Genomic DNA, 10,848 nt, shown 5'->3' on the forward strand with positions numbered 1-10,848 from the left:
TTTTAAAATAATAACATTATAAAATCTAACACTTATGAGAAAAGAAACTTTGTTTTAAAAACTGGCCTTAATTTTTTAAAAAACATATTTAATGACCCACAGTTTAAAAATTATTGTCTTGAAGCCAAGCACAGTGGCTACCGTGGGTAATCCCAGTGGCTCAGGAGGCGGAGGCAAAAGGATCGCAAGTTCAAAGCCAGCTTCAGCAATGGCCATAGGCAATTTAGCGGAACCTTTCGCAATATTTTTTTAAAAGGGGGGCTGTTATGAGAGCGCAGAACTCAATGGTTAAGCGTTGCTGAGTTCAATCCCTGGCATCCATCCACCACCACTCCCCAAAACACAAAAGTCCTAGTTTGAGCCCATGGCAAGTAGCGCAATTCTGTAATCCCAGCAATTTCCCAGGCGGAGGCAGGTTTGCAAATTCGAGGCCAGCCTGGACAATTTAGCGAGATCCTATCTCAAAGTAATGGGGCTAGGGATGCACCGAACTTGTAATCCCAGCGTTCTAGAGGGTACTAAGCAACTCAGTGAGACCCTGCCTCTAATTAAAATACAAAATAGGGCTGAGGATGTGGCTCTGTGGTCCAATGCCCGTGAGTTCAATACCCGGTACATCCCCCCTCCCCACCTAAAAAAAAAAAAAAATTCATCTTTCTTTTTTCTTTTTCTTTCTTTCTTTTTTTTCTTCTGGGGTTTGAACCTAGGAGTGCTTAACCCCTGAATCACATCCCCAAGCTTTTCTATTTTTTAATTTTGAAACCGGGTTTCACTAAATTGCTGGCTTTTGAACTTGCAATTCACCAGTCTCTCTCCTCTCTATGGGATTACAGGCGTGAGCCACCACGCCCAGATTCATTTTGTTTTTAATTGAATCGGGTAATTCCTTGGGCTGGGGGAAAGGATGAGTAAATGACATTTTGTTACTGTTTTCCCGAAGTGCCAGGAGCAGTGAGAAACAGTATCCAAAACGTTAATTCCAGGTAATACGAATATTTGTACTCTTCTGTGTTTTATAATTTTCTCAAAATAGAGCAAAATCTATTTACCCCCCACCCCCACCCCAGATCTGTGATAGCAAAACCGTTTGCTAGAAAAAGCGGTAGAATCTCTTATCCCAGATCCTGGCGACCGTAGGATTTTCAGATCCTTCAACTACCTTGCTTCGCTCACCCGGTCCTACCCCGCCCCCACCACGGCCCAGCACCGAAAAGGATTAAAAGAGTTCACAGCCAATTTTGATCTAAGAGCCCCTTGAGGCTGTGTTTTGTTTCAGTAAGCACGCAGAAAAATTTCCACTCTCTGGTACTTTTGCCTCGGGTGTGACCAGCGTGGGTTGACTGCAGACTAGTCCGCTCAGATTAGCGACATTTCCACTCCACCTTTTCGATCTCAGAAGGTGAGCCCGGCTTTTTGCCTGCTGCGAGGCGATTTCTTTGGTTCCTCTCCCTTTCTTGAACTCCGGGTCAGAATTGGCCAGGATGATCTGGGACCCATTTACTGAACCGATATAGTTCAGTTGATTAGCAAGCATGACACTCGGAATTCAACCCCGAGCACAGAATAAGAGGAGCTTTTGGGAAATGCGGTAGTGTTTCCCCTACGCATAGAGAATGGAAATGGTCTTTAATGTTCTGATGTAGCCCACCCTTGGCCAAAACTGCCCAGTCCCTCTACCCTTCCCCCAATCCCTGTACAAAAATTTGCCAGGGTCTTCTCCTCCGGCGTCCACCTTCCTGACCAGGAACTCCCAACCAGGCACACACACACAAAAAAACCAAAACAAAACAAAAGAACAAAAACAAAACAAAACAAAACAAAAAACACCACAAGCCGCACTTGGAGAAACTGACCGAAATCCTGTTTCAAGGGCAAATTCTGGACCCTGAGAAGCAGCAGCAGGCGCAGCTCATAAATGAGCTGTACTTTGTAAAATGGAGAACCAGGAAAGCTGGTGGTGTGATCCAATCTGAGTCTCAAAGACTGAGAAATCCGGGCTTCAAAGTCTAAAGGCAGGAAAAAACGGATACCCTAGCTCAAGTCGCAACTGGGCCTGGTGGCGCATGCCTACAATCTTCAGGTACTCTGGAAGCTGAGGCAGGAGGAGCGTATCCCTGGCCATCTGGGCATTTCTTTTCAAGAAAATATGTTTTTTTTAATGTTAATTTTAATAAGCCACACCCAGTACTTATTTTTCATTTTTCTTTTATTTTGTATTGGAGATTGAACTCAGGGGCACTTTACCACTGAGCTACATTCCCACTTCTTTTTAGTTTGAGATAGGAGGATTTCACTGAGTTGCTGATGTTGGGCTCAGACTTGCCATATTCCTGCCTCAGTTTCCCCACATCACCGGAAGTATGTGAGTGTGCTATGGAGCCTGGACAGAACTCAGTTATTTAATCAAACACTAATCAAAATCCTGCTATGAAGATATTTTGTAGATGTAACTAACATGTACTATCAATTTATGTAACGGAGATTACCCTCAATAATCTAGCTGGGCTTCATTCAATCACTTGAAGAGTTTTAAGAAAAAACAGATTTCCTAGAAGGTGAAATTCTGTCTCAGAACTATAGTATCAAATTGGGCGTGGTGGCTCATGCCTGTTTATCCCAGGCACTGGGGAGACTGAGGCAGGAGTATCGAACTTCGAGGCCAGCCTCAGCAATTTAGTGAGGTCCTAAGCAACTTGGTAAAAAAAAAAACCCCATCTCAAAATAAATAAAGGGCCTGGCACAGTGGCATAAAGCTGTAATCTCAGTGGCTCAGGGGGCTGAGGCAGGAGGATTGTGAATTTAAAGCCAACTTCAGCAACAGCAAAGTGCTAAGCAACACAGGGAGACCCCATCTCCAAATAAAATATGCAATAGGCCTGGGAATTTTGCTCAGTGGTTAAGCATTCCTCGGTTCAATCCCTGGTACAAAAATAAACAAAACGCTACAGCATCATCTCCTGCCCAAGAATTCCAGCCTACTGGCTGCCCTAGCAATTTTCAGGCTTGTCAGCCATCACAATTACATAAACCAATTTCAAAAATAAATAAATTAAACATGTAGGCTATTTAATATATCATTTATATACATCCTATATATAATTAAATAAGCAGACAAAACAATCTGGCTTACTCTTTTCAACCAAGCATTTCATTTCCAGAGACTTCCCTCAGCATGCCTGTGACCACCCTAAGTAGATTTTGCATTTAATTGCTAGCACTTCAACCTGTTCTTTTCCTTTGAAGCATTTAAAACTATTTGTCTATTAGTGAACTCCCTGTGATTTTTTTCCCCCATGCTGGGGATCAAGCCCAGAACTTTGCAAATGTCTGGCAACTCTCTACCACTGAGCTACAAAGCTAGACCCTAAAAATGTTATAATCAGTACAGCATATTTCTTTTATTCACCACTTAAAACCTTATCTGGTTTATAGTAGATGCTAAACAAATATTTAGTAAATTAATAAATGAACCTATCAAATTCCCAGTGCTTTTATTTCCCAGGGAAGAAAATATATAAATACATTTACTTTTTTTCTGAATTTAATTTTGAAGCATTTAAAAACATAGGAAGCAATTTGAGAGGTCATGTACTAATATACATTTTAAGAAATATTTTGCTAGGTGTGAGAGCACATGTCTGTGATTCCAGCTACTCAAGAGGTTGAGGCAAGAGGATCACAAGTTGAAGGCTAGCCTGGACTTAGGAAGTCCAAATAAAAAATAAAAATGAGCTGGGGATGTGGGTCAGTTGTAGAACACTTGCATAAGGCTCTGGGATCAATCTCCTATTTTTTAAAAAAAAGGAGGAGGAAGAGGTGGAGGAAGAAGAACAATAATGACAATGGAAAGAAAAATAAAAAATAATAAAGTTTTAAATAAATGTGTTTTTTGCTGGCACTGATTTCATATTTGAAACACAATACAGGGGACAGGAGGCAGCAAGATGGCGCAGACTCAGGGCACCAGGAGGAAAGTCTGTTACTCCTACGACCGGGATGTTGGAAATTACTATTATGGACAAGGCCACCCAATGAAGCCTCACCGAATCCGCATGACTCACAATTTGCTGCTCAACTATGGTCTCTACCGAAAAATGGAAATTTACTGCCCTCACAAAGCCAATGCTGAGGAGATGACCAAGTACCACAGTGATGACTACATCAAATTCTTGCGCTCCATTCGTCCAGATAACATGTCTGAGTATAGCAAGTAGATGCAGAGATTCAATGTTGGTGAGGACTGTCCAGTAATTGATGTCCTGTTTCAGTTCTGTCAGTTGTCTACTGGTGGCTCTGTAGCAAGTGCCGTGAAACTTAATAAGCAGCAGACAGACATCGCTGTGAATTGGGCTGGGGGCCTGCACCATGCAAAGAAGTCCAAGGTATCAGGCTTCTGTTACGTCAATGATATCCTCTTGGCCATCCTGGAACTTCTAAAGTATCACCAGAGGGTGCTGTATATTGACATTGATATTCACCATAGCCATGGTGTGGAAGAGGCCTTCTATACCACAGACCGGGTCATGACTGTCCTTTCATAAATATGGAGAGTACTTCCCAGGAACTGGGGACCTACGGGATATTGGGGCTGGCAAAGGCAAGTATTATGCTGTTAACTACCCACTCTGAGATGGGATTGATGAGGAGTCCTATGAGGCCATTTTCAAGCCGGTCATGTCCAAAGTAATGGAGATGTTCCAGCCTAATGTGGTGGTCTTACAATGTGGTTCAGATTCCCTGTCTGGGGATCGGTTAGGTTGCTTCAATCTGACCATCAAAGGGCATGCCAAGTGTGTGGAATTTGTCAAGAGCTTCAACCTGCCTATGCTGATGCTGGGAGGAGGTGGTTACACCTGACTCGGATGAGGAAGGAGAGGGTGGCCGCAAAAACTCTTCCAACTTCAAAAAAGCCAAGAGAGTCAAAACAGAGGATGAAAAAGAGAAAGACCCAGAGGAGAAGAAAGAAGTCACAGAAGAGGAGACAACCAAGGAGGAGAAGCCAGAAGCCAAAGGGGTCAAAGAGGAGGTCAAGTTGGCCTGAGCAGACTTCTCCAGCTTTGGCTTCTGGCCAAGTTCCCCACCTTTTTCCTCCAATCCCTCAGATTTTTATATTTTCTATTTCTCTGTGTATTTATATAAAATATATTAAATATAAATGTCCCCAGGGACTAGATAGGAGCCAGGGCCCTGATCCCAAGGCAGCTATGTTGAGGAAACTTCCAGCAGTTGCCTTGTTCTCCATCCCTCTTTAAGTCTTTTGAACCATCTACAGTGCAGATCTGGGTGGAAAGGATGTAACCATAAGAAAAACCCTAAAATGACAAGGGTCTGTTTAGTAGCTTTGGAAAGGTGCCCTTACCAAGTGTTCTAGAAGGGATGGGTGGGTCTTCAGCAACCCCCTGTACTTTTCAGACTCCTAACATCAGCCATTGGTTGTTTTCTTACTTTCCCACTGGCCTCAAGAAAGCCAAGAAACTCACACTGCCCTGTCTTCCCCCCAGATCCACAGGTGAAGGTTGGTAGTCTAGCTTCCTTTCTAAGATACTATTTTCATTTTTGTGAGACTTTGTAATAAAATGGTACATTTCTATAAAAAAAACCACAATACATAATTTTCCCAATTTTTTTCTCACCTTGAAAAGTCTGTTCAAACTAAAACCATTATATGAAGTTCATGTTCTTCATGATATAAGCTAGTGGATCACAGTAGCTCATTGTGATTTTTTAAAAATTTGTTTTGTTTTTTACTGGGGATTGAACATAGAGGTACTCTACCACTGAGCTATATTACCAGTTCATTTTATTTTTTATTTTGAGACAAGGTTTTATAATAGGGTTCACTTGATGCTTTGACTACATCCCTTGTGGCTTTGAAAATTACATATTTTTTTCTTTTCCCAACCTTCTTCTCCCTGATCTTCTTTTTTTTTAAAATTAATTTTTATTGTAGGTTGTTCAAAACATTACATAGTTCTTGATATATCATATTTCACACTTTGATTCAAGTGGGATATGAGCTCCCATTTTACCCCATATACAGATTGCAGAATCACATCAGTTGCAGAACCATTGATTTACATATTGCCATTCTGGTGTCTGTTGTATTCTGCTGCCTTTCCTATCCTCTACTATCCCCCCTCCCCCCTCCCCTCCCCTCTTCTCTCTCTACCCCCTCTACTGTAGTTCATTTCTCCCCCTTATATTTTTCCTCCTTTTTCCTCACTTCCTCTTGTATGTAATTTTGTATACCCCTGAGGGTCTCCTTCCATTTACATGCAATTTCCCTTCTCTCTCCCTTTCCCTCCCACCTCTCATCCCTGTTTAATGTTAATCTTCTTCTCATGCTCTTCGTCCCTACTCTGTTCTTAGTTACTCTCCTTATATCAAAGAAGACATTTGGCATTTGTTTTTAAGGGATTGGCTAGCTTCACTTAGCATAACCTGCTCTAATGCCATCCATTTCCCTCCAAATTCTATGATTTTGTCATTTCTTAATGCAGAGTAATACTCCATTGTGTATAAATGCCACATTTTTTTTATCCATTCGTCTATTGAAGGGCATCTAGGTTGGTTCTACAGTCTTGCTATTGTGAATTGTGCTGCTATGAACATGGATGTAGCAGTGTCCCTATAGTGTGCTCTTTTTAGGTCTTTAGGGAATAGACCGAGTAGGGGAATAGCTGGATCAAATGGTGGTTCCATTCCGAGCTTTCCAAGAAATCTCCATACTGCTTTCCAAATTGGCCGCACCAATTTGCAGTCCCACCAGCAATGTACAAGAGTACCCTTTTCCCCACATCCTCGCCAGCACTTGTTGTTGTTTGACTTCTGAATGGCTGCCAATCTTACTGGAGTGAGATGGTATCTTAGGGTGGTTTGATTTGCATTTCTCTGACTGCTAGAGATGGTGAGCATTTTTTCATATACTTGTTGATTGATTGTATGTCCTCCTCTGAGAAATTTCTGTTCAGGTCCTTGGCCCATTTGTTGATTGGGTTATTCGTTATCTCATTGTCTAATTTTTTTAGTTCTTTGTATATTCTGGATATTAGGGCTCTGTCTGAAGTGTGAGGAGTAAAGATTTGTTCCCAGGACGTAGGCTCCCTATTTACCTTTCTTATTGTTTCTTTTGCTGAGAAAAAACTTTTTAGTTTGAGTAAGTCCCATTTGTTGATTCTAGTTATTAACTGTTGTGCTATGGGTGTCCTATTGAGGAATTTGGAGCCCGACCCCACAGTATGTAGATCATAGCCAACTTTTTCTTCTATCAAACGCCATGTCTCTGATTTGATACCTGATCTTCTTTTCCCTAATCTTTCCCCTAATCTTTCCTCCTCTTTGATCTTCTTTTCCTTAATTTCCTTTCTAATCTTTCCTCCCTAATCTCATTTTCTCTGAGCCCCCTGTTCCTGCTGATGGGCAGAATCACAGCCTTTGGGACAGGAGTCCACTGTGTTTCTCTTTTGCTAGCAAAGCAATAAACTTATTCCTTTTTTAAAAAAAAAACCATGTTCTCATTATTGGATTGGCATTGGGGACAAGGACCAAGCTTTCTGCAACAGTCTGACTAAATTGTCCAGGCTGGCCTTGAGCTTGCAATCCTCCTGCCTCAATCTCTAAAACTGCTGGGATTACAGATGGGTATCAACATGCCCAGGGCCAATGGCACTTATTCTTTACCACAGAAATTTAGAGTTTATATATGGTACTGAAAATGGTTGGCTACTGCTTCACATATGTTGCATTAATTCTTTTTCTTTTTTTCTTTTTGCATCTAGGATTATGGTCAAAGAACACTTTTTTTTTTTTTTTCTCACTGGGGATTGAAAATTTAGGGCCGGGGCTGAGGATGTGGCTCAAGCGGTAGCGCTTGCCTGGTAGCGCTCGCCTGGTCGGGGTTCGATCCTCAGCACCACATACAAACAAAGATGTTGTATCCGCCGAAAACTAAAAAATAAATATTAAAATTCTCCCTCTCTCTCTCTCTCTCTTAAAAAAAGAAAAAGGAAAAAGAAAACTTAGGGCTGAGGCTGCCTGGTGACCTTCCTGCTTCAGCCTGGGATTATAGGTGCGCCTCACCATACCCAGTGCTTTCTTGAAAAGTTTTGTTTTGTGTTTTAACAAAAGCTTTGGTATAGCCAGGTGTGATAGCTCATATCTGATACCTGTAATGCCTGCAACTCTACTTGGGAGCCTGAAGCAGAAGAATCATCAGTTCCAAACTAGCCTCAGCAATTTAGGGAGGCCCTAAGCAATTTAGGGAGACCCTGTCTCAAAAGAAAAAAATTAAAAAAGGGCTGGGGATATAGCTCAGTGGTAAAGCACTCCTGGGTTCAATCCCTAGTGCTAAAAAAAAAAAAAAGAAAAAAGAAAAAGAAAAACTTTGATATATCCTAAAATAAACATATAATGATTAAACACATTCAATTCTGTTGCTTAGGGAAACATAATAAGATCTATTTGAGTGTGTTTAAAAGAGATCTTGCCTGATGTGGTGGTGCATGTCTGTCATTCCAGCTACTCAGGAAGCTGAGGCAAGAGGTTCACAAATTCAAGGCCAGCCTGGGAAACTTAGAGAGGCTGTGAACTAAAATAAAACATAAAAGGGCTGGTGATGTAACTCATTGAACCTCTGGATTCAATCCTAGTACTTATAAACAAACAAACAAAGTTTCCAGGTTCTGCTTCATTTATTTATTTATTTGTTAATGTAGTACTGGGAATAGAACCTAGAGGGTACCTTATCACTGAGATTTTATTATTTATTTTGAGATAGGGACTCCCTAAATTGCCCAGGGAGCTTCAAACATGTGATTCTCCTGCCTCAGCCTGATGAGTAGCTGAGATCACAGACATAGTGTTGTTGTTGTTGTTTTATGCTTCAGATGGAACCCAGATTATGTATATGCCTGGCAAGTGCTCTACCATTGAACTACATCCCCAGCACATCTTTATAGTTTTCACAGAACTGTATGTTCAGTAAGTAGGATTGCAATAGAGACTTTTTAAAGTTTCTATAAAGGCTGGTTTAAAGTTGTAATCACTTTATCTCTAAGGTTTGAGTTCTTCCCCACATACAGGAGGCCCTGGGTTTCATCTCCAGCACCCCCTGATCATCCAACTTGATAATGGGGATGCAACTCATGAATAGATGTATTCAGGATGCCCTGGGTTTATTTCCCAGCACTCATATATGTACAGAAAGAAAGAAGTAATGAAATACAGAGAGACAACCTCCCCCATGCAAATGTATCCAAGAAAAACAAGGAATTTTTGAATTTGATGAGCACATTTTAACAAGTTGAGGGTCCTGATCTACATCTACTGCATTGAGGGTCTTGTAAAAACCTCAATAGAACCTCCTTGCTAGGCAGGATGATGCATGCCTACAATCCCAGAGACAGGGAAGCTGAGACAGCAGGATGCCCAAGTTCATAGCCAACCTCAGCAATTTAGCAAGAACTTTAGCAACTTAGCCAGACCCTGTCTCATGTTAAAACATAAAAGAGTACTGGGGATGTATCTCAGAAGAAAAGTGCCTGAGCTCAATCCCCAAAACCAACACAAATAAAATAAGTAATTTTAGCTTAAAAAGTCAACTTAAAGATTATTAGGGACTTGTAGTCTGACACAACCAGGTTTATTGACTCATTCCAGTGAGGAGACTGCATAACAGAAAACCAAAGGACATCTCACCGACAATAAAAACATTATTTTCTTTTTCATAGTATTTTCGGAAAGAAAGCTGTTTAAGTGAAATGGGCATGTGTATTTTTGAGGATCAAACTCAGAACCTTGAGCAAGTGCTCTACCACTGAGTTACAGTCCCAAACACCAAAGAGAACTTTAAAACAGTGAGTGGGTCAGTGGCCTGTGCCTGTAGTTTAAGCTACTCCAGAAGCTAGAGTAGAAGTATTTCTTGAGCCCAGAGTTCAACAGTAGCCTGCACGGGCTGGGGATGTGGCTCAAGCGGTAGTGCGCTCGCCTGGCATGCTTGAAGTCTGGGTTCCATCCTCAGCACCACATACAAACAAAGATGTTGTGTCCGCCGAAAACTAAATTAATTAATTAATTTTTAAAAGAGTAGCCTGCACAACATAACAAGGGCAAGCCTCAAAAAATAGTTTTGTTTTGTGGTATATGTGTAAGGATTAACATCAGGTCTTGTCTGTGATGTGGATGGAGGGATCCGTTTTTCTGAAAATTACAAAACTGAGAAAGATGTGGAATGTTGTATCTAGAAACCCCTTATCTGAAACCAGTTGCAAATCAAGGCTAATTTTTTTTAACAGTGACAAAATATACTTTTATTTACTTTATTGAGTCAGAGGGTCATAAAATTATTGATAAAGTAGATGTCAGACAGGTGCTTTAGAAGTCCAGTTATCTTGGAATTTATTTAAACTAAGAGAAAAAGGTCATAATGTTTTTATGCAATACACACTTGGTTCTTAAATAACAATTGTGACAAATAGCAGAGAATTAAGGAATGCTGCACTGACGATCCATACAAAACACCAACATTTTAGGTTGTGCATAATAAAGGAAATATCTTACTTTTCAAAATACTGTAATAGCCAATACACAGAGGCATGCCGTGGGCATAGGAATGCAGTTTAAGAAGGAAAAAAAAAAAAAATCACCCTGGAACTACTCAATTAAACCACTGAGCAAGAAAAGCAACATTGAACTTCTGTACTGATTTTACACAATTTCTACAGGGTACCTTGACTTAAATCCAAGAGCAAAAGTTAAGACTCTCCTCCTCTATTTTTAGTAAACAACTGCATGGTAAACTTAGATGACTTTCCCCCCTGGATTTTACCTGGGAGTGGCCTTTTTAACATT

At 40.9% G+C, this 10,848-nt stretch overlaps 1 pseudogene; it reads left to right on the forward strand.

Moving 5' to 3' along the window:
* Positions 1-3,943: 3,943 nt before the first annotated feature.
* Positions 3,944-5,203, forward strand: LOC143402497 (histone deacetylase 1 pseudogene; annotated as a pseudogene).
* The last annotated feature ends 5,645 nt before the right edge of the window (positions 5,204-10,848 follow it).

The sequence above is a fragment of the Callospermophilus lateralis genome, chromosome 6 (assembly GCF_048772815.1).
Source record: "Callospermophilus lateralis isolate mCalLat2 chromosome 6, mCalLat2.hap1, whole genome shotgun sequence".
Lineage (NCBI taxonomy): Eukaryota > Metazoa > Chordata > Mammalia > Rodentia > Sciuridae > Callospermophilus > Callospermophilus lateralis.